The 23,828-nt window shown below is 36.9% G+C and overlaps 1 pseudogene; it reads left to right on the forward strand.

Moving 5' to 3' along the window:
• The window catches only part of LOC149231644 (protein FREE1-like), a 160,556-nt pseudogene extending 137,595 nt beyond the window's left edge, over positions 1–22,961 (forward strand).
• The last annotated feature ends 867 nt before the right edge of the window (positions 22,962–23,828 follow it).

Consider the following 23,828-nt stretch of genomic DNA (forward strand, 5'->3'; position numbering starts at 1 on the left):
TGATTTTCGTGGTGGTCCGGACATGCTGCTCCGAGAGGGAGAAGATTTTGATGATAGAGGTGAGAAAAATAGCTTTGTTTTTTATTTTTTTATTTTTTTTGAAATATATGTATTCGTAACACCTTGATCTTGTAATTGCAAATGTGGGACCAAAGCCAATTGCTAGATGTGTGGCTCGACAATTTGAGGTCGCTCCTTATCAGGAAGGAGTTGACAGTGAGGAGAAGATTGCACAGAATCTGGAGGGCTTGACCAGAGGCATCATAGAGTATGCACGGATGGAGGACATTCCATGCCATTATCAGCAGAACATAGTGGGAGTGTCAGATCAGATTCGATGATTGCTGACTCGTGTAGTACAAGAAGTAACATGTTTTCATGATCAAAACGTAGAATAGTCCATAGTTTAGCATTTATAGTTTTGAGGCCTGTGAGCCACGGATGTATTCAGAACACATATATTATTTTTTGGATGTTGATGTATCACACTCAAACATTATCGACATATATATATATATATATATATATATATATATATATATATATGTATATGTATATGTATATGTATATGTATATGTATATGTATATGTATATGTATATGTATATGTATATGTATATGTATATGTATATGTATATGTATATGTATATGTATATGTATATGTATATGTATATGTATATGTATATGTATATGTATATGTATATATATATATATATATGTCTATAATGTTATATATATATATATATATATATATATATATATATATATATATATATATATAACATTATAGACATATATATATATATATATATACATATATATATATGTTATATTTCCTATTTATTATGATATAATTTTTTTTCACATATTGTGTAAATGTCTGTCTAAAACATAATTAGCCAATGCATCTGTTATTGTATTCATATGACTAGGAATGTGATGAAATGTGATATAATCAAAATTTCTTTCCAATAGATGAATACGCAAATACATTTTCAATATCTGAGGGTTTCTGACAAAATATTTCCCATTGAGCTGAAGAACAACAAGTTGTGAATCAAGGTTGACAACCATTTCTCGAATGTCAAGAGAAACGGCTTCTGACAAGAGTTCGATAATTGTGCTATATTCATCAATGTTATTAGTTGTTTGACCCAAAAAAATACCTTGAAGATCAGTAAACTCACCATGAGGGGCATGAATAGCCCATGTCGCAGATGATATATTATGGGTACTATGGCAAGTACCATCAGCAAAACCGACATAAGGAGTCATAGACATATGCAAAGCAGGTGAAGACATAATAAGCATGAAAGATGCTTGAAAAGACACACCAAACCAAACTACACAAAAATGAGTAACACACTTATGTACACAAGTAGCCATGTGAGATGACTCATGCATAATACTTTTTGAGGTACAGCCCATTGTGGGGCTTGCTCAAAGGGTTACCCTCATAATCAATTAGCTCATATGCCCCTTTCTGTAATACACGCTTGACAATATAGGGCCCATGCCACATGGGTTCAAATTTACATGCCCCTAGCATATCGTTAACTTGGTCATACAACAAGACCAAATCACATTCAGAAAAAAGCATGAGGAGAGACCAACTGATCAAAATGGGATTTAACTCGCTTTTGTTGAGCTTCAATGACGAAAGCAATGAGACGGCGGGTTTTATCCAATTGTTACAAATATAGGACATGCTCTTCTTGAGATGAGGTTTCAGGGAGTATTTCAACAACCAATTTGAGTGAGGGAATTTCAAATTCAATCGATAGGGTAGGTTCCAGACCATAGACAAGTTGGAAAGGTGTGAATCTAGGTGTCTCTTTAGTCGAGGTTCGGTATGCCCACAGAGCTGAAAAATAATGAGATGCCAATTAGATTTGTGTATCGTAATGGTGCGCTAAAGCATAGTAACTAAAAATTTGTTCACTACTTCAACTTCGCCGTTGGCCTAAGGGTAATACAGAGTTGAGCTATCGTGGCGCAAGCCCAATTTTGAAGTCAGCTCGGCCATCATATAATCACAAAAATGGGAGCCATGGTTAGTGACAATGGCTTGAGGCACTCCAAACCTAGAAATAACATGATTGAATAGAAATTGCATCGCCGTTTTACCATCAGTTGAATATGTAGGCATCGCTTCAGCCCATTTGGTGAACTAATCCACGAAAATGATAATATAACCATTCCCCCCCAGCCGAATGAGGGTTACGTGTCATAAAATCAATGCCCCATTTGGGAAAGGGACCAACAGTAATAATGGGGTTAAGGAGAGCGGGTGGGGCACGCATTTTCCGCTGAAAAATATCGCACTGGTGGCATTTGTGGAGAGCAATAATGTAATCCTTAAAAATAGAGGGCCAGAAGTAACCAACACATAGGATCTTTTCTGTAGTGGCATAGCCAGATGGATGACCACAACATGCACCAAAATGACAGTCATTTAAAACTCTTTCAGCCTCATCGAGAGTTAAACATTGGCAAGGGCCTGAATCAACACCAACGCGGTATAAAGTATCCCCAATAATGCGGTAAGGTTGGGATTGATGAAGAACACGTCGGCAATCATGCTTGGACAATGCAAACCGAAAATTATAAGTTTGGAGATACACGATGATATCACCATACTAAGGATCGAGAGTGTTAATCAGAAAGAGAGTCTCATCAAGTAACTACTCATTGGCACCATTAAGGAGAGAGGTGGAGGGAAAGGAGCAAATTAACTGAGCAAATACAACTTATTTCTTCGATTTGGTAGTAGTAAACACCAAATCGAATTCCTGGAGGATGAAAATCCACTCGAAATCTTTGCCCCCAAGCAACTGGCAAGTCAAAATACAAGTCATGTGGTTGCAATCATAAATCACGGTTGTAGTGTGGAGGAGAATATAATGCCGAAAGATTTGAACAACCTAAACAGTAGCCAAATCCAGCTTCTCGACATGAGCATAATGGGTCTCAACATCAAGGAGATTGTGACAAAGGTAATAAATGACATGTTCATGACCTTCATCATCATCTTGCACAAAAACCATAGCAATAGTGATAGAAGCTGCAACGAGATAGAGGAAATAATCATGATGATAGTTCGAAGGGTGCGATAAAGGAGCATTAATGAGGACAAATTTCAAGTCATCAAAAGACTTTTTAGTAGTGTCATCCTAACGAAATGGAGTTCCTTGCTTGAGTAATCGAGTGAATCCTAAAGCTATCTCATCATAGTTAGGCACAAAGCAACGAAGGAAATTCTCTTTCCCTTGCAGAATCTGTAATTGATGCAATGAAGAGGGAGGGCGTAGATTTACAATAGCCTCGACTTTGAGAGGATCAAGATGAATACTATCCTTCGAAACAATAAAACCATGGAGTTGTTTGAACTCAACGCAGAAGACACACTTATGCGGATTAAACCAAATGTTATAGTGTCGACAGGGAAGAAAGATTTGTTAAAGGGATCAGGATGGTCAGAGCACTTATGTGAATGAGTAGGAAGATCATCCAAATAATATTGAACAATGTTTTTCATGTCATGAAAAGCATAATACATTGCTCATTGGAAAGTAGCCCCAAAATTCTTAAGGCCAAAAGGGAGATTTTTATATGCAAAAGTCCCCCACAGACAGATAAAGGCAGTCTTGTTTTGATCAGTGGGTGTAATTTTTATCTAGTTATAACCATAGAAATCGTCCATAAAGTAGAAAATCTCACTCCCATCACATTCATCTATAATCTCGTCTATAAAGGAGTGGGATAATTTTCCTTTAGACAGGAACGATTAATGTCACAGTAATCAACACATACCCGAATGGTGCCTTGCTTCTTAGACACTGATACAATATTGGACACCCAATCTATTAGAGGAATAGGATAAATAAATCTAGCTTTAAGAAGTTTTTCAACTTCCCCTTTAATGGCATTCACTTTTCTAGGGTGCATAGGACGAAGCTGTTGACAAACAGGCTTCCCATTAGGATAAGTCAAAATTTAATGGACGACTATACTTGGGTCAATGTCGGGCATTTCTTCATACGACCATGCAAAAACATCTTGAAACTATTGAAAAAGACGAGTAGAAAGCTTGATCTCAGCAAGAGAACAAGTTACCCTAATATGAATGTTTTCAATGATACCAGACTTAACAGAAATGTCAATAGGCATCGTTTGGGTAATGTTACCCATGTTCCCTTCTGACCAAACTTCATAGGTCATGATAGGTGTCTGAAGTGGCTGGGTTGAGAAACAGGAAGAGAACTTCTCAAGACAGTTAGACATGACTCCCTGGCCGGGTAAGAACGAGGAACGATGATGAGTATCATTCCAATCAACCTATTGAACCTAATATATGCAAGAACCTAATTCACAATTTCATGATTATGCACATCCATCTCAAAGTAATTGGAACACACCCTTTCCTTGAAAACATTGGCCATCTCAACCCCAAAACCAATCTTGGCAACAAGGTTGGCAAGGAACTTATGGGAGCCATCCACAATATTCTCAATATTTTCCTTAATATCCTCCATACCCACCTCCATGTTATCCCTACCATTCACCTCCACCACAACCACAACCCCAACCACATCCATCTCAAATATCCACTCCCACTCAACTACCTATACCACCATTTCCAAACCCACATAATGAAGTAGCTTAGCCCACTCACAATGTTGAGGTAAAAACCTTCCAAATATCTCCTTTCGATGTTAATGGTATTCATCCAGCTCAGGAAGAATATTCAAAAAAATAGATGCTTTTGATTCCATTGAAGGAAAACATGCAGAAAAAGAATATTCAAAAGAGATGATCAAAGAATCATGGACTGCACTTGATGATTGAGAAATCTCCCTCATGGTTACCATCAAATCCTCCATGTGTTGAAGAAAACAATCAGCAAAAAGAGGAAGATTTGAAGGTCATGGAAGAAGAAGACATCCAAGATGATCCAAATCAGCAAGTGGACCATGGGCATCACAACTGCATTGAAATATGGTTCCATATAGTCATTAATTCGTAGCAACACTCTCTTCTTCAACTGTGCTTGACCCTTTAAAATTCAAATCATTTGGTCTCTGAAATCCACGTACATGTCAAATCATATATTGCAAACCTACACATCAGTTTATCTGTCATCTTGATGTGCACATGGCTCCATTGGAAGTATTCTTATACTTGAAAGTATTTTTGTTTTTCGAGTAGGGTAGGGTAAAAAAATACAAAAAAAAAATGAAAAATAAGAGGAAAAAAAATCTTAGGTAAAAACCTCCTTTCATACGCTTGACATTGTCTCATTGATTGAAAACCTCCAGGAGGTGGTCAATGGGTTGAGAAAAAAGAAAAGATCGTAGGGGAAAACTTCCTTTGAGGTGCCTAGGCAGACCTACTAGTTCAAAACCTCCTTGAGGTAGCTAGTAAGCCTAGAAGAAAAAAAAAAAAAAAAAATCTTTGCTCCATGTATCTCTCTGATGAATGCATGTACTCTCTAACATCTACAAGCAACAAAAACAGGTTGGTACCAGAAAAGAAAAAATAGGTCAAACCTAGTGAAAAGAAGTCAAATTTTGACATTCTCCTCCTATGATCAAATGCCCCAACATGACCAAGGCCATGCAAATCCATCACCCTCATCTATTTTCACCATCCACTCATCATTTCCAAGCTTCTACTACTCATTTTCCTTATTGTCTTGAATTACTAAAAGGTCTCTACAGGAAACATAAATACATAGAGAAGAAAAATATTTTTGGCATATCTTGCAAACCATGCATCCATTTTCCAAAATGTTCCATGGGGATATTCATATGGATGATGGTAACATTCTCAAGAAATTTCAACAAATTCTAGTGCACGGTTTCCAAGAAATTGACTTTCATCACCTTCAGCAATTTTTTGTTTTTCTGGAGGTCCGTGCATCCATTGGTCAATATTTTTTATGGGGAGGTGCATAATGATGATGGAAACATTCTCATAATTTTTTCAGTCAATCCATTCTATAATCTGGGAGATATGGACAAAACAAGTCTGCTATAAGAGGTTGTCTTGAAATACTACAGGATCTCTACAGGAAGGCGGAGAAGAAGCTACAAGAGGCAATATGATGGAAAAATGGGTCAAAAGTTCAGGTATTATTTATGGAAGGTTGATATAGGCCCCCCAACACCTACACATCAACAATAAGACAATCCATCAAAAAAATGAGATCAACAAAAAAGAAAAAGGCAGTTAAGAAGATGTACCTAAGTCATTATCAGGACAACAACATCAACTTAGCAGAATGATGCATGTCTCTCCAACAACCATCAGGTAGGTACATGTATGAAATATTCTTGACCACTTCTCTTGAGAATATTACAAGTATAAAAAAAAAAAAATCAGCGCATGAGAGATGATGTTTTATAAGCTAAGGATGGGTCAGCAGTCTTAGTTTCCCTCAACTAGTTAATTGCAGCTCATGCCTTCACTCGTGAAATGTTAAAACGTCAAAATTATGAAGGGTGATGATTTCAAGAAATTGGGACAATAGTTAAAAGAAGAAATTTTTGCAAAGTCCAAGTCACCACAACACTCGAATCCCTCCGTACACTTCATATCCACTATCTATCCATCATTCATCCATTCCATTTCATAATTTCAAGAACAAACCCTACACTTTGTCTCACCCTGAAATTTCTTAAAAAAAACAAACAAAACATCCTCTCCATTTTCACATAACTATGCTACACCCTCTAATTCATATAATCTTCATCCAAGCCCTCTTCATCATTTGTCATCAGTCCCATACAATTAGAAGACCCTGAAAGAGGAGGAATGACATGCCAGCTATAGGAAGGAAAAATGTTGCTACAAGAAGGAATAAATGAACAAATTATGCTAAACCCCAAAACAGGAGTGCCTAAGAGAGGCCTAATAAAAACAGAGAACCCAAAGGCTAATAGGAAATCATCTACACCACAAAACAAAAGAAGAAGGCAACAAAAGGAAATAATGTATTGACCATCAAAACAAAACTCAAACTGCAGTCATGAAAATAGGCTTTCCAAGAGGTCTCTAATCTCTTTTTAGCTTTTTTCCAAGGCCTAAAATATGTTATAGAAATGGGAGAAAGGCATGGAAGTCACTTTGAGAGCCTAGCCTAGGCTCAGACTATCATTTATGCTCAAAGCAAGTTTCCTATAGTTTTAACAGGGTTTCATGTAGTTTTGACAGGAATTACTACAAGAGGTCCTAGCTCTCATCTAAATGCATTTTGAAGGATTCATAGATGTCCAAATGGTGGAAAAAGGTAGTAGAAGGTTGATAAGGATGTGGAATACCTTGAAAAATTGAAAAATATTCATGAAACCATCTGTAATAAGGAGAAGAAGGAAAGCTAATGGTATCAAGAAACAATGGTTTTTCTATGCACAAATAGATTTTTGGGCTTGTCCTTGTAGAACTTAAAGACAAGATTCTTAATAGCAAGGACTAAGGAATTCACAAGAGAGAGGCCACCAGGGCCATGAATGAGGAAAAATGATGTGACTAAGTTTCTCAGAGGATGAGCAACACTTTCAGTAGGGGGTGATGATGGGCCTCTAAATTAGACATAAATTAAGGCCCATGCCTATGAATTAAACATAAATTAAAGCCCATCTGACTATCCTTCAGCACATTAAACCTCTCTTTTTGCATTAGATGGTGTACTTTTAAATTTAATATATTCATTAGGAAGGTTTATGAATAATTCCATATTTGTGCCTAATATTATTTATTTTTGTGGAATATTATGAGAATATTGGGTAGATTATGAAGATTTGGAGGAGGAGATAATTTAGGTTCTTACTCCCTACTACAGGAAGATCAATATTAAATAATAAATCAACAAGATATTATGGAATTACAGCATAGACTGTGGATATCCAACTACTACAGAAAGATCAGTATTAAATAATAAATCAACAAGATATTGTGGAATTATGGCATAGGTTGTGGATATCCTATGATTGAGAAAATCTAGGAATGTGTTCCCTCTCATCTAATGCAGATTCCTAGTATTGGGAATGAGATCCACTAATCAATGGATTTTGATGGGGAAAGCTTCCTCTTTTCATGGGGAATGATTCCTAATCATTTTGTATACGTACCAAGTCTAATTTCCCTCTAGGTATATATTTTTATTAGTCTTCTTGTGGAGAACTCGTCTTTTTGCACCTCCATTGTATTTTCTTGCAGGGATGTAATTGTATTGATGAAAATAATGAAGATTGGTGTCATGTTCAGCTTATAAATGTTCTTCTCCTCCATAGGTCTCTGAGTTTCCTTGGGCTTGGCCATCCCAGGAACCTCAGAGGCCTTTTGTGTCATTTTCTTTCCTTCTTTTCACTTCTTATTCACATGCATCTCTTGTTTTTGTTTCTTTCTATTTCTTCGTTTAGTATTAATGATTTCTTGTTGTAGGATTCGGTTAAATGGTTGATGTAAGTTATTTTGCATGATCACAAGAATCATTTCATCCTTGGAAAATATTTGGAGGGTCATATTAATCATTGAGTTACTTGGATTAGTCTTCTTATTCCCAAATCTAGATTTTTGGTACTCCATTGTAGCAAAGAACAGTAAATTTATGCTATTTTTTAGAGCATGCTAACAAGATTCAATCAAGTTTGCTCCACTTGAATTAAATCACAAAAAGAAATACTATTTAATAACAAAATTTACCCCATTTCATTTTCACTTGATTAGGTTAGGCATTTGATAGATTTACTAGCTCACTAGTTCTCGAATTTATAATTTTTAGACTAGTAATTTTTCGTTATTTAATAAATCTTTCACATGTATAGATGAATTTGTGGATAGATGCATACAATAATGTGTGTTGTTTCAGGAGCTTCTACATTACAGGGAGACCTCATCTTGTTCATCTCATCCAAGTCTTGTCCACCCATGTCACCAAAATCCACTAAAATCTCAATCTGAATTCTTGTTTTATAAGCAAAAACTGCCATTTCCATTGAGCAAATCTACCCATATTGAAGCCCTTTCTTGAGTTCTACGTAGTTTCTGCCACCTCCATGCCTTATTCTTCCAGTATCAACCTTTCCCAAGCTCCATTCCACCTTCTAGATCACTTCCTAAGCTTTCGGCCTATTTTTTATAATAAAACAAGGGATCATGTGGACATCCTGTAGGGACTAGTACATCTGTAGGAAATCTTGTAGTGGCATGTTTTGGGCCCGAATTGAGAAAAATCATCATTTAGGCTAGGATTAGGCCTCTACTTGACCTCCAAGCCATCAAAACCATTGTAAACCTCTTCCTCCACACCTGTATCCCATGCCAAAGAACAAGGAAAGATTAGCATTTGCATTTATAAAATGAAAGTATAAAGAAAAATAGTTCTTTTTATTTCTTAGTTAGCACATGCATGCAACAGTTAATACTCCCTAGATCAGATTCCATTCTTAGTTAGTTTAAATCATCACATGTGATAAATAGGGTTAATTAAGGTTTATTTTACATTTAATTCATGATATTTATGTAGTTAGAATATGTTTCTTTCCTTGTACTTTATTTCTTGCAATAGGTTAGGGTTTCCATTTCGAGCAGTTCATTTTCTGCAATTACTTTAGGATTTGATTTCAGTACATGCACTCCATTACATCATAAAAGCAAAGGAAGGACACATTGTATGCTGCACATATAGTGTCGATACCTCTAAAGTTTGTACACACCCTTGGTTGATAATTAAAGTCGGTAGCTTTGGGAGTTGCAGCATTCTTGTTGCAATACTGAAGCACATCAATATTCATGAGCAAGATTTGTCTTGGAGTGATTTTGAGCGGCTATTTAGGAATAAGTAATTTTCATAAAGGTACTTTGATGACAAGGAAAATTATTTTTATGAACTAAAGATGGGTTCCATGACAGATGATGAGTACACTAATAGATACTCGGAGTTGCTGAGGTATGTACCTTATCTTACTGAGGAAAAGGCCAAGATTCATATGTTCATTGGTGGATTACTGGTTGCATTCAAAGACACTATCAAGTTTGATGACCCTATATCATTGGAGGAGGCCATTCGAGATCAAAGACATTGCTATGAACAATCGAAGCGCGGAATTGAGACTAAGTCAAAATGGAGAGGTGATGTAAAGAACAAAGGAAAATGGTATAAAAGCGAGCAAGGCGACGGAGTACAGATAACAAGGAGAATTTTGCACTGCTTAACAAGTTCATTGCATTATATAGATGACATGGACATCAGACTCAGGAGCAGAGTAAGGAGCCTGTGCGTTATTGGACTTGTGGCAAAGACCACCTTAGAGAGATTGTCTGCATCATCATAGTGGTAGACCTAAAATATATAGTGCATAGGAGGCGCAGACTATTGGAGATGTAGGCCAGAGTATTCCTCATATCTATGCAGTTGTGGACAACAGGCAGTCTGAGCATCAAGCATCTATCATTGAGATGGGCAATAAGCTTTGTAATAAAGTTATTTCTATTTTGATTGACCCTAGATCTAATTATAACTATGTTAGTCCTGACTTTGTGGATAAGTGTGGTTTGAATAAGGAGTTGCATGTAGAGTCTTGCTTCGTGCAGTTTCCTACAGGTACAAAGAAGTTAGTTGATCATTAGGTAAGATATTTTTCATTTGATCTGAATGGTATGCCTACCCTAGAGCATTTAAATATATTACCGTTGGGTTCATACAATATGTTATTGGGCATGGGTTGGTTGTATTTACATGGAACCAAGGTTGACTACTATGACAAATCTATTGAGTGTGTTGATGAAAATGGAGAACCAAGGGTATTGCAAGGTAAGAAGAAAGACACATCAGTTAGGATGGTGACAACTATGCAAGCAAAGCATAGCTACAGGAAAGGGTGAGGAGGTTGAGGATGCAGATGTGTTCAATAAGTATCCAGTTTTACAATAGTTCAGGGATGTATTTCTTGAGGACATTACATTGTTACCACCTCATAGGGTGGTATACTTTTCTATTGAGTTAGTGTTAAGGGTAGTGCCAACATCGAAACGACCTTATAGGATGAGCACACCTAATTTGGTTGAGTTAAAAGTGTTGTTGAAGGAGATTTTGGAAAAGGGATACATTAGGCCAAGTGTATCACCTTGGGGTGCACTGATATTGTTTGTGAGGAAGAAAGATGGTATCCTTAGATTATGCATTAATTATATGCATTTGAACAAAGTCACTATCAAGAATAGGTAGCCTTTGCCGAGGATTGATGAATTTTTCGATCAATTGAAGGGAGTAGTAGTGTTCTCGAAGATTGGCTTGAGATCTGGATACCATCAGGTATGCATCAAAGAGGATGACATATACAAGACTACATTCAGGACCAGGTATGGGAATTATGAGTTTGTTGTGGTTCCATTTTTCATAACTAATGCTCCAACTAAGTTCATGTGTTTGATTAATACTATGTTGCGTCCATTTTTCGATAATTTTGTTATTGTGCTCATTGATGAAAGACTGGTATATTCTTAAAATGAGGAAGAGCATGTCGATCACTTAGTAGCAATGTTGAGGTTATTGAGAGAATGCCAGTTGTATGTTAAGCTCAAAAAATTTAGTTTCTTTCAGTCCAAGATACACTACTTGGAACATGTTGTCTCCAAGGAGGGCATTACAGTGGATCCAAAGAAGATAAGGACCATCATGGAGTGGGTAGCTCCTAATAGTGTGGATGAGGTGAGATCTCTCATGGGTCTAACAGGCTACTATAGGAGGTTCATCAGCAACTTCTCATAGATTTCTTATCCCATTACATCATTATAGAGGAAAGGTTATAAGTTCAAATGGACTGAGGAGTGTGAGGCTAGATTTGAGCAGCTTAAGTAGTTTCTGACACATGCACCAATACTAAAAATTGCAGTTCCAGACAAAGGGTTTGTAGAATGTGCAGATTTTTGCAAGAGAGGGGTTGATGGAGTCCTTGTGAGGGATGGACAGGTGGTCTACTATGAGTCTCGAAAACTAAACGAGCACAAGAAAAACTATCTCACACATGATCTCAAGTTGGCAACGATTATACATGCATTGAAGATGTGGAGACACTACCTTCTTGGAAGGTGATTTGTGCTTATGAGTGACAACATTGGGTTGAGGTATTTGTTTGACTAGCTATTGAAGCCTCGAAAATTGTTTCTTACAACATGGGGGAAAACCACCCAGTCTGGCCCTTGCTTGGCAATTCCTTTTTCATTTGGTGTAGTGGCTCCGACTGGGGATAATGGGACCAGTTTCCCAATCTAATTTATGATAGTGCCGATGGGGTGATATGTGATATATGGAGTAATGTTTAAGCTAAAAGCAATCTAATCTAAACTAATAATCACATGTATGTATCCTAATGTAGACAGTATCTAGCTATGACTATACCCAAAAATAAATTTGAAGTATGAGATCTACAATAATGTCCAAAAGTAATTGGTAATAAAGATCATTCAATTGCAATAAGAAATGAAATCGTTTAACAATAATCATTTCAGATAAATAGTTATCCAAAATGATTGTGAAAGATATACCGCATAAGAAATTATTCATATATTCAACATAAAATTTAGGCCATCACCATACAAAAGTGCAATAAATGATAACCAAGATTAAAACTTTCATACATAAATAACTTCAAAAGAAATTATTGCTTAATACATAAGTAAAACAAAATTACGAGATAAAAGTACCATTTGTAATAAGTCCTTCTCATTTGATTCAGCAATATTGATCTACTTCAAGTCAATCCAACACCATCTAAGAGTAGAAAAGTGCAATTTCAGTAGAAGATGCCAGATAAGATAAAAATAAATCTTGTTCCATTCATTTCACCAGAACTTCCTCAAAGGGATGGAAGTTCATGTTTTTAATATTGTTTCAGATAAAATTTCTGGACCCCTATCTAAATACATGAGAGGGGTTTAAATACTAAACTATAAAACTAAAAATAGATTATTACAAAAAATAGTTGAGGAGGTTTAAATGACCTTCCTCAAATTATGCAAAATAAAGTGAAAATAGAAATGAAAATGGTGATTGACTCATTTGTCTTTGATCCTTAAGATCGTAGATGTTTGTCATGAGCTTAAGCTGTGATGGTCGACCGATTTCAGGTTTCAACTTCCCAGTGAACACGGCATCGGTCAGTGCTAGCACCATTTTCTCCATAGAAATGGTTAGACATTGCAGGGTCATCCACTAGCTATGAGGCTTCACTAAATGTCACCAATGTGCTTCCCATTTTAACCTAGTCATTTGCCTAATTGCTTCTCTTTTTTCCTTTGTTGCCTGCCTCCACTGTTGTTCAAGTTGTTTGACATTCGGAAGAAAGCCTGGAATGGACTCTTCTACCTGGTTGGCACTATGTAAATTTTGATTGATGTTCTTGATAATAGTGTTTGCTGCCACTATTGTCTTCTTTTGCTCTTTCTGCCTGTCTAAGCCTAGCATCCTAGTCTGCAAATAAATTTTCCTTATGTGATTCCTCTAGTTTATGCAAGTCGGCCTTTCTCCCATCTTCTGAATTTTGCCAGGTAATGAAGTCAGAAACTCTCTTGAATATTTCATCATATTCGAGTCTTATCTCAATGACTTGACTCGTTAATTTTTCACTTGTCTCGTAATAAGAATTTCATTGCAATATCTTCTGGTATAATAGTTCCTTTTGGTGCATCAGCTAAGAGTTAAGGCTAAGCACTTCAGTATTAAACTGATAAATTTTTGGATCATATTTATGAAGACCAGTTATTCCTTGTATATGTGCTTCCTTTTCTGCTACGCTGGCTTGATGTTTTATTTTCATCTACTCGAATTCTTGTTGGAGCCTAGGTTACTGCGATTCTGCTTGCTTGTTAGACTTTTCTTGCTGTAGCTGTTGTTAAAACATCAAGATTTTATTTCCCTTTCCTTTAGAAACATTTTCACCTTTGTTGTTTTATTGATAGTCGTTGTAGCATAGGCCCCTGCAAATTGTGACAGCCTAGTAAGGTTGGAGGATGGATCGATGGGTGAGTCTTTCCAGACGATATCCATCAATTCATTATCGGTAGTAATAGTAGCTGTAGCATCCAACTTCCTTTTCTTCCTTTGTCTTTTAACAGTGGATTTGTGGGTAGGATGTAGAATACATCTAAAGGAGGAATATCCTCAATCCACAAAATAATTTCAGAGGTAGGAGTGATGGGAATGTGCTTCACCTCTTGAGTATTTACAGTTTTCTCTGCTGTAATTTCTTGAGTTGTTTTGTGCTGTGAAGTCTATAGCTCCAGCGTTTGTTTCTCAGTATGAAGATTTTTATTAAAGTGTTCCCATTCTTAATCTAAATCAATCACCAGGGGTTTTATTGGCTGAGTGGAGGTGAAATGAATTTCATCCTTTTTCTTAGTTGAAGTTTTCTCAATTGTCTTTTCTGTACACTGGGTTGTATCTCTTTCTGACTCCTTACTTTTTCTTCTCCCATTCTATGATTGTTTTTCTGAATTTGCTGATTCCCTAGTAGGTTTCTCCTGGGATTCTGCTTGGGAGTAATTTCTAGATTTTCCTCTGGAACTACTTTCTAGGCTTATGCTGGGAGTCGACTGCCTTATTGGTTCAATCTGCAATTGGTCCAATGGTACCTTCAACAATCTCCTTTGTCTGTATTTATGAAAGGCCTCAAGCTCTTCTTGGTCAAAACGTAGTGATGACACGTGCTTCACTTATGTGAATGTCTCTTTCTATAGGAATATGTCATCAAATGGACCTTTCTCATGACTGAATACCTTCACTTTTACCATGGTAGTGAAGTCTTTGGCAGTGCCAAATGGGTCATACTGCCTACCTTGGAATTTATGTCATTGTAGAGATAACATAATCTGTTCTTCTTTAAATGCATGCCCCAAATCGTGTAGTGAAAATGCTCCACACTGCAAAGGGAATGTAGGACAAATGGCCTTTTTTGCTTCCTTCAATGCTTTGCTCTGCCCACCCTCACTAGCTGTTTGATTGGCTATATCTCTAGCCATCAATTTATTTGGGACATAGTATGGGAGGACATGTGGTCGGGTAATGCTACCAAATACCCTGATGTACTTGAATGTTTCCTCCCCAAACCATCTGGCCACTAGGAGGATATCTACCTCGCTTCCTTGGAAAACCTGTGGGCATCTCGGTTGTAAATATGTTTGTGCATAGGGAGCATGACTCCATGACAAATTTTGTAAAAATGTGGTTGAAAATAAGATTCCCACATGTCTTTATGGTATATATGAATGGGAAGTGGATCTTGGATAGTCCACTTCCATCCCATGACAAGAAATTTCTAACCAAAAAAAAATGCATCCATTACATAGGCACTCGTAAAAAATGGAGGGTAAACCCTCGTTGAGACACTCCTTTTCCTTCTATAATAGGTTATTGCCTTCACTAAATTATGAGACAAAATTTGGGCCCAATTCATTATAGTTGCGTTTACGACTGCATCTATTAATGGAAGCCATTCATGGGAAAATTTAGTACTGTCGGGCCTGCCAAACATCCTACATAGCATGGCCGCTACAAAACTATGAGGGGGACAAATAGAAGTAGTAGAATACATACCATTCTTGTCTTTTTTATTTTTCCCTCATTATTTGACCAGGTGCAGGTGTAGTCTGTTAGGTCCTCGTTCTCTTTGGAAAAATTCTCAACGAACTGCTTGTTGTAGATGACTTGTGGCTATGGTAGGTGGTACATAAGCTATAGGTTGTTTGGCCAAAAATATCCCATAACCTCTTGGCTTCTGGTCCTGAATTATCATTCTAAGATATGGGCCTCATCAATAACCCATTTAACCATATCTGTATAAGGGATTATCTTTGGGTGCACAACTATGTGATGCAAAAATGAGCATGTCGTCTCAAAAATGAAGGCATCCGAGGAATCAGGACCATCAATTGTGATCATTGTTTCCAGGAGTCTTGGTTCCTCTTATCTAAGATATTATACATGGTTTCCCACGTAGAGATTCCTCCATCTCTGCTGCATGTAGTATCTGAAAATAGGGGATTCAATTCTGATTTCTCAAATGCGACTGCCTTGCCTTTCTTCACCATTGCTCCCAAAGATTTGTTCTGTGGATTGTTCCTAGAAGTGAAGAAAAGCAATAGCTATTGGATATACAGAGATAATAATGAACATGAAATGGAATTATACAAGTAACTTGTAAAGGTGATAAAAGGAGTCTTATTTGAACGCATGTAAGAAGATATCATATCACGTTAAATGGATTTTCACACATAAATGCCATTAACCTTCACTAAATTCCCACTAACGTTCATTATCTCTTATATTTAATGCTCATAAATCTCCGCATCGTAAGTCAGGAAAAGAGCTTCTAGGGTGGCGAGCCTTCGAATTGAAATAATGCCAATTTTGTGATTTGCGAAGCAATATCGCAGGTCGCATTATCACATTATACCTTTTTTCTTTTCTTATTGTCTCTTATGTTTCTAGGAGATGCGAGATGCGAGATGTGAGATGCTCGTTTATTATTTCTAAGAGGGCTCATTTGTTATGTTTTCTATGTAAAGACCTTTTTACTAAGCGGCAGACTTAAACATTTGTTGGTAATGTCTGTCATGAGTGGGTCCAGGCTTTGATTGCATTTCGCAATTTCGACAGGCAGTAAGTTTGCAGTGTTATTTTAAATGCTCGAGATGCTATGTGGTGCTTAATTTTGATGAGAAATACCTAAGGACCTAGTTTATATAAGAAACTTAGTAGTTTCAAAGCATTTTAGCACGAATTCACTCTTTGATTTCTTTTCGCTAGATTTGGTGGGTTAGTAAAGCTTTCAATCATGCTTAATCATATGATATGCGATAAAGGTAAGAATTTACTAGTTCTTTTGAAAAGGGGTTTGATTGATATCTTTTTTTATTCCAAAATTAATAAAGAAAATGATTTAATGCTAAACTTATTTTGGAAAGATATTTTTTTAAAGGGTCCCCATACATTAATGTAATACTGATTACTACTATTAACAAATGGGGGGTTGTTGAATATCACGATTCACTCCAAATAACCAGTTGTCCATTGCCTTGGAGGATTTTGTACCATTGCTGGTATGTGAGTAGGAGAAGGTGTGGCAGTGGTTGAAGGTGATTGGGTATAGGAGGATGTAGTTCCTATACCTGTGTGAATCATGATCTGGAGTGGCAAGGTGGATGATTGATCTTGTGATGGTATAAACGAAATGAATGAAGATGAAGATTGTGTCGATGAGAGAACCTCGTTGTGAGATTTGGATGGTGTTCTCTTAGCTTTCTTACGGCTTGGTAGAGGGAATTCGAATAGGGGGATTCAAATTTTTTCACTATGTGATCTAGTTAACCATTGAGATGGGGAAACTGAGAGGCAACACTATCTTGGGATAACTCAAATTCTTCTTGACATAACGAAATCCCCTGTAATTTATGGATCAAATATTGGACTTCAAGGGCTTCAGTAGAAGAAGAATGATCTGGCTTTTTTGGGATTTTAGCAGTGTGTTATGTAGTTTTCTTTGCAACTTCTCGCTTAGGATCAAGAGATTTGGAATGCAATCGAGAAGTTGGAGGTCATGGTATGGGAGTTTTACTCTTAGAATGGCCTGTTGATTTGGAATTACTTGCCATTCATAGTCAGGCCCTCCTTCTAGTGCCAAAATGTTGAAGCCTTGAAAATCATTGCTTAGAACATGGGGGAAACCCACCCGGTCCAGCCCTTGGTTGGCAGTTTCTTTCTGTTTGGTGTAGTGGCTCGGACTGGGGATAATGGGACCCATTTCCCATTCTAATTTATGATAGTGTTTATGGGGCGATATGTGATATCTGGATTAATGTTTAAGATAAAATTAATCTAATCTAAACTAATAATCACATGTATGTATCCTAATGTAGACACTATCTAGATATGACTATACCCGGGAATAAATTTGAAGTATGCGATCTACAATAATGTCCAAAAGAAATTGGTAATAAAGATCATTCAATTTCAATAAAAAATGAAATCATTTAACAATAATAGTTTCAGATAAATAGTTAGACGAAACGATTGTGAAAGATATATCGCATAAGAAATTATTCATATATTCAGCATAAAATTTAGGCCATCACCATACAAAAGTGTAATAAATCATAACCAAGATTTAAACTTTCATACGTAAATAACTTGAAGAGAAATTATTGCTTAATACATAAGTAAAACAAAATTACGAGATAAAAATACCATTTGTAATAAGTCCTGCTCATGTGATTCAGCAATATTGATCTACTTCCAATCAATCCAACACCATCTTAGAGTGCAAAAGTGCAATTTCAGTAGAAAATGCCAGATAAGATAAAAATAAATCTCATTCCATTCATTTCACCAGAAATTACTCAAAGGGATAGAAGTGCATATTTTGAAGATTGTTTCTGATAAAATTTCTGGACCCCTCTCTAAATGCATGAAAGGGGTTTAAATACTAAACTATAAAACTAAAAATAGATTATTACAAAAAAATAGTTGAGGAGGTTTAAACGACCTTCCTCAAATTATGCAAAAATAAAGGAAAAATAGAAATGAACATGGTGACTAACTCCTTTTTGCTTGATCCTTAAGATCGCAGATGTCTGTCATGAGCTTAAGCTATGATGGTCGGGCAATTTCATATTTCAACTGCCCAGTGAACACAACATCGGTCAGTGCTGGCACCATTTTCTCCATAGAAGTGGTTAGGCATCGCAGGGTCATCCACTGGCTATGAGGCTTCACTAAATGTCGCCAGTATGCTTCCCAGTTTAACCTGGTCATTTGCCTAATTGCTTCTCCTTTTTCCTCTGTTGCTTGCAACCACTGTTGTTCAAGTTGTTTGACATTCAAAAGAAAACCTGGAGTGGACTCTGCTACTAGGTTGGCACTATGTAAATTTTCATTGATGCTCTCGATAACACTATTTGCTGCCACTGTTGCATCTGCTATTGCCCTTTCTTCCTATCTAAGCCTAGCATCCCAGTCTGCAAATAAAATTTCCTTGCATGATTCCTCTAGTTTAGGAAAGTCGGCCTTTCTCCATCTTCTGAATTATGCCAGGTAATGAAGTCAGAAACTCTCTTGAAGATTTCATCATATTCGAATCTCATCTCAATGACTTGACTCGTCAATTTTTCACTTGTCTCGCAATAGGAATTCCATTGCGAGATCTTGTGGCATAATAGTTCCTTTCGGTGCATCAATTGGGAGTTAAGGCTAAGCACTTCAGTAATAAACTGATCAATTTTTAGATCATCTTTATGCAAATTAGTTATTCCTTGTATTTGCGCTTCCTTCTCTGCTAAGATCGCTTGATTTTTTATTTGCATCTGCTCGAATTCTTGTTGGAGCTTATCGAACTGTGATTCTGCTTGCTTGTTAGACTTTTCTTGCTGTAGCTGTTGTTCTAACAGCAAGATTTTATTTTCCATTTCCTTTACCAACATTTGCACCTCTGTTCTTTTATCGATAGTCGTTGTAACATAGGCCCCAGAAAACTGTGACAGCCTAGTATGGTTGGCGGATGGGTCGATGGGTGAGTATTTCCAGATGATATCCATCGGTTCATTATCAAGAGTAGTAGTAGCTATAGAATCCAACTTCATTTTATTCATTTGTATTTTAACAACGGCTTTGTGGGTAGGAATATAGAATACATATAAAGGAGGAATCTCCTCAATCCTCAAAACAATTTAAGAGGTAGGAGTGATGTGAATGTGCTCTACCTCTTGAGTATTTACAGTTTTCTCTACTGTAATTTCTTGAGTTGTTCTGTGCTATGGAGTCTGTAGCTCTAACATTTGTTTCTCAGCATCGAGATTTTTATTAAAGTGCTCCCATTCTTCATCTAAATCAATCACCAAGGTTTTATTGGTTGAGTGGAGGTGGAATGAATTTCAGCCTATTTTTTAACTGAAATTTACTCAGTTGTCTTTTTCGTAGACTAGGTTGTATCTCTTTCTGACTCCTTGCTTTTGCTTCTCCTATTCTGTGATTGTTGTTCTGAATGCTATGATTCCTTGGTAGATTTATCTTGGGATTTTGCTTGGGAATCATTTCTAGAGTTTCCTCTAGAACTACCTTCTAGGCTTACGGTAGGAGTCGGCTCCCTTATTGGCTCAATCCGCAATTGGTCCAATGGGACCTTTAACAATCTCCTTTATCTGTATTGATAAAAGGCCTCAAGCTCTTCTTGGTCAAAAAGTAGTGATGACATGTGCTTCACTTTTGTGAATGTCTATTTCTGTAGGAAGATGTCATCAAATGGATCTTTCTCATGACTGAATACCTTCACTTTTACCATGGTAGTGAAGTCTTTGGTAGTGCCAAATGGGTCATACTACCTACCTGGGAATTTAGGTAATTGTAGAGATAACATGATCTCTTCTTCTTTAAATGCATGCCCCAAATCGTGTAGTGAAAATTCTCCACACTGCAAAGGGAATGTAGGCCAAATGGCATTTTTTTCTTCCTTCAATGATTTGCTCACCCCACCCTCACTAGTTGTTTGATAGGCTATCTCTCTAGCCATCAATTTATTTGGGACATAGTATGGGAGGACAGGTGGTGGGGTAATGTTGCCAAATACCCTGATATACGTGAGTGTTTCCTCCCCAAACCATTTGGCCACTAAGAGGATATCTACCTCGACTTCCTTTGAAAACCTGGGGGCATCTCGATTGTAAATATGTTTGTGGATAGGGAGCGTGACTCCATGAATTCTTTGGTAAAAATGTGGTTGAAACTGAGATTCCCACATGTCTTTATGGTATATATGAATGGGAAGTGGATATTGGACAATCCACTTCCATCCCATGATAGGAAATTTCAAACCAAAACAAATTACATCCATTACATAGGCACTCATAAAAAATAGAAGGTAAACCCTCATTGAGACACTCCTTTTCCTTCTATAATTGACTATTGCCTTCGCTAAATTATGAGAAAAAATTTGGGCCCAATTCATTATATTTGCGTTTACGGCTGCATTTATGAATGGTAGCCATTCTTGGGAAAATTTAGTACTATCGAGCTTGCCAAACATCCTACATAGCATGGCCGCTACAAAACTGTCAGGGTGACAAATAGACGCAGTAGAGTGCATACCATTCTTATCTTTTTTTATTTTTCCCTCATTATTTGACCAAGTCTGGGTGCAGTCTACTGGCTCCTCATTCTCTTTGGCAAACTTCTCAATGAATTACTTGTTGTAGATGACTTGTGCCTCTGGTAGGTGGTACATAAGCCGTAGGTTGTTCAGCGAAAAATATCCCATAACCTCTTAGCTTCTGGTCCTGAATTCTCTATCTGAGATATCGGCCTCATCAATAACTCATTTAACCATATCTTTATAAGGGATTATCTTTGGGCGCACAACTATGCGATGAAAAAATGAGCATGTTGTCTCAAAAATGGAGGCATCTGAGGAATCACTACCATCAACTATGATCTTTGTTTCCAGGAGTCTTGGTTCCTCTTCTTCTAAGATATTATACATGGTTTCCCACGTAGAGGTTCCTCAAACTCTGCTGCATGCAGTATCTGAAAATAGGGGAGTCATTTCTAATTTCTCAGATGCGACTACCTTTCCTTTCTTCACCATTTCTCCCAAAGATTTGTTCTATGGATTTTTCCTGAAAGTAGAGAAAAACAACAACGATCGGATATACAGAGATAATAATGAATGTGAAATGGAATGATATAAATAACTTGTAAAGGTGATAAAAGGAGTTTTATTTTAATGCACATAAGAAGATATCATATCATGTTAATTGGCTTTTCACACATAAATGCCATTAACCTTCACTAAATGCCCACTAATGTTCATTATCTCTTAGCTTTAATGCACATAAATGTCTGCATCATAAGTCGAGAAAAGAGCTTCTAGGGTGGCGAGCCTTCGAATTGCGATAATACAAATTTTGCAATTTGCGAAGCAATATCGTAGATTGCATTATCGCATTATGCCATTTTTCTTTTCTTATTGTCTCTTACGTTTATTATTTCTAAGAGAAAGCTCATTTGTTAGGTTTTCGACGTAAATACCTTTACTAAGTGGTGGACTTAAACATTTGTTGGTAATGCACGTCAGGAGTGGGTTTGGGCTTTGATCGCATTTCGCAATTTCGACGGGCAGTAAGTTTGTGGTGTTCTTTGAAATGCTCAAGATGTGATGCGGTGATTAGTTTTGATGAGAAATACTTAAGGACCTAGATTATATAAGAAACTTAGTAGTTTCAAAGCATTTTAGCATGAAGTCATTATTTGATTTCTTTTTGCTAGATTTTGTTGGTTAGTAAAGCTTTCAATCATGCTTAATCATATGATATGTGGGAAAGGCAAGCATTTACTAATTCTTTTGGAAAGGGGTTTGATTGATATCTTGTTTCATTCCAAAATTAATAAAGAAAATTCTTTAATGATAAACTTATTTTGGAAAGATTTTTTTTTTTAGGGGTCAACATTTATTAATGTAATATTGATTACTACTATTAACAAATGGGGGGTTGTTGAATAGCACAACTCCAGTAGAATCTGAATTCCGGGCAGGCTAGATGGTTGGCCATGATCAGCGAGTTTCACTTCGAGATCAAATATATCAAAGGCAAGGAGAACCGAGTGGAAGATGCTCTTAGCAGGCAAGTATGGGTGAATCACTTAGCAACTATGAGCTCTTATGGGACAGATTTTCATGATAGGATCTTGCAGGCAGGAAAGCAGGATGTTAGATATTTGGAGATTGTGGACAGGTTGCAGCAGGATGATAGTACAGGTACAAGTACAAGTCATGGTACATGTACAAGTTCAGGTGCAATTACAAGTACATGTAGTGGTACAGGTATAGGTGGCAGTGCAGGTACAGGAATGGCTACAGGTGTAGGTGAACAGGACTTGGATTATTGTCTTACGGCAGATGGATTGGTCAGGTTTTGAGATAGATATGTGTCAGATAACAATGAGCTCAAGAAGGTGATCTTGAGGGAGTTTCATGTGAAACCATATTCAGGTCACCCAAGTTATCAGAACACACTCACGAAGGTGAATATATATTATTATTGGTCGAATATGAAGAGGGATGTAGCAAAGTTTATGTATAGATGTTTTGATTGTTAGCGAGTGAAGGTAGAGTGAAAACATCCAAGTGGACTGCTACAACCAATCTTTATCCCTTAGTGGAAATGGGAGGTCATTTCCATGGATTTCATCACAAGGTTGCCAAAGAAAATGAAGCAACATGATTCCATCATGGTCATTGTGGACAGGTTAACAAAGGTTGCACACTTCATTCCAGTAAAGTCTACATTCTCATCTAGTGATGTGGCACATGTATTTGTTAGAGATGTGGTTTGACTACATGGTGTTCCAAATAGGATTGTGTCAGACAGGGATGCGAAGTTCACTTCCAAGTTTTGGGAGTTATTTGTAGGTCTAGGCACATAGTTGTTTTTCAACACAACTTACCATTCCTAGACAGATGGACAGACAAAGAGGGTTAACATGATTTTAGAGGACACATTGAGGATGTATGTGATGCATCAACAATGAAAGTGGGAAGAGTATCTCCCTTTGGTCGAGTTTGCATACTACAAAGATTATCAAGAGCCATTGAGGATGAGTCCTTTTGAGGCATTGAATGGGTGTTAGCCTCACTCTCATAATAAAACAATTATAAATCCAAAAATCATAATTAAATAAATCAAATCTTGAGAATTAGGAGTTAGTTCCTCAAGCTAGGGAGTTTAGTTAGGATGAGAGATTCTCTCCAACTAGTTCTCCTAGATTAGTGCGTTGTTGAGATAT

The sequence above is a fragment of the Pinus tabuliformis genome, chromosome J (genome assembly GCF_031772625.1).
Source record: "Pinus tabuliformis cultivar Carrire ecotype Pingquan chromosome J, CPIR1, whole genome shotgun sequence".
In the NCBI taxonomy this organism is placed as follows: domain Eukaryota; kingdom Viridiplantae; phylum Streptophyta; class Pinopsida; order Pinales; family Pinaceae; genus Pinus; species Pinus tabuliformis.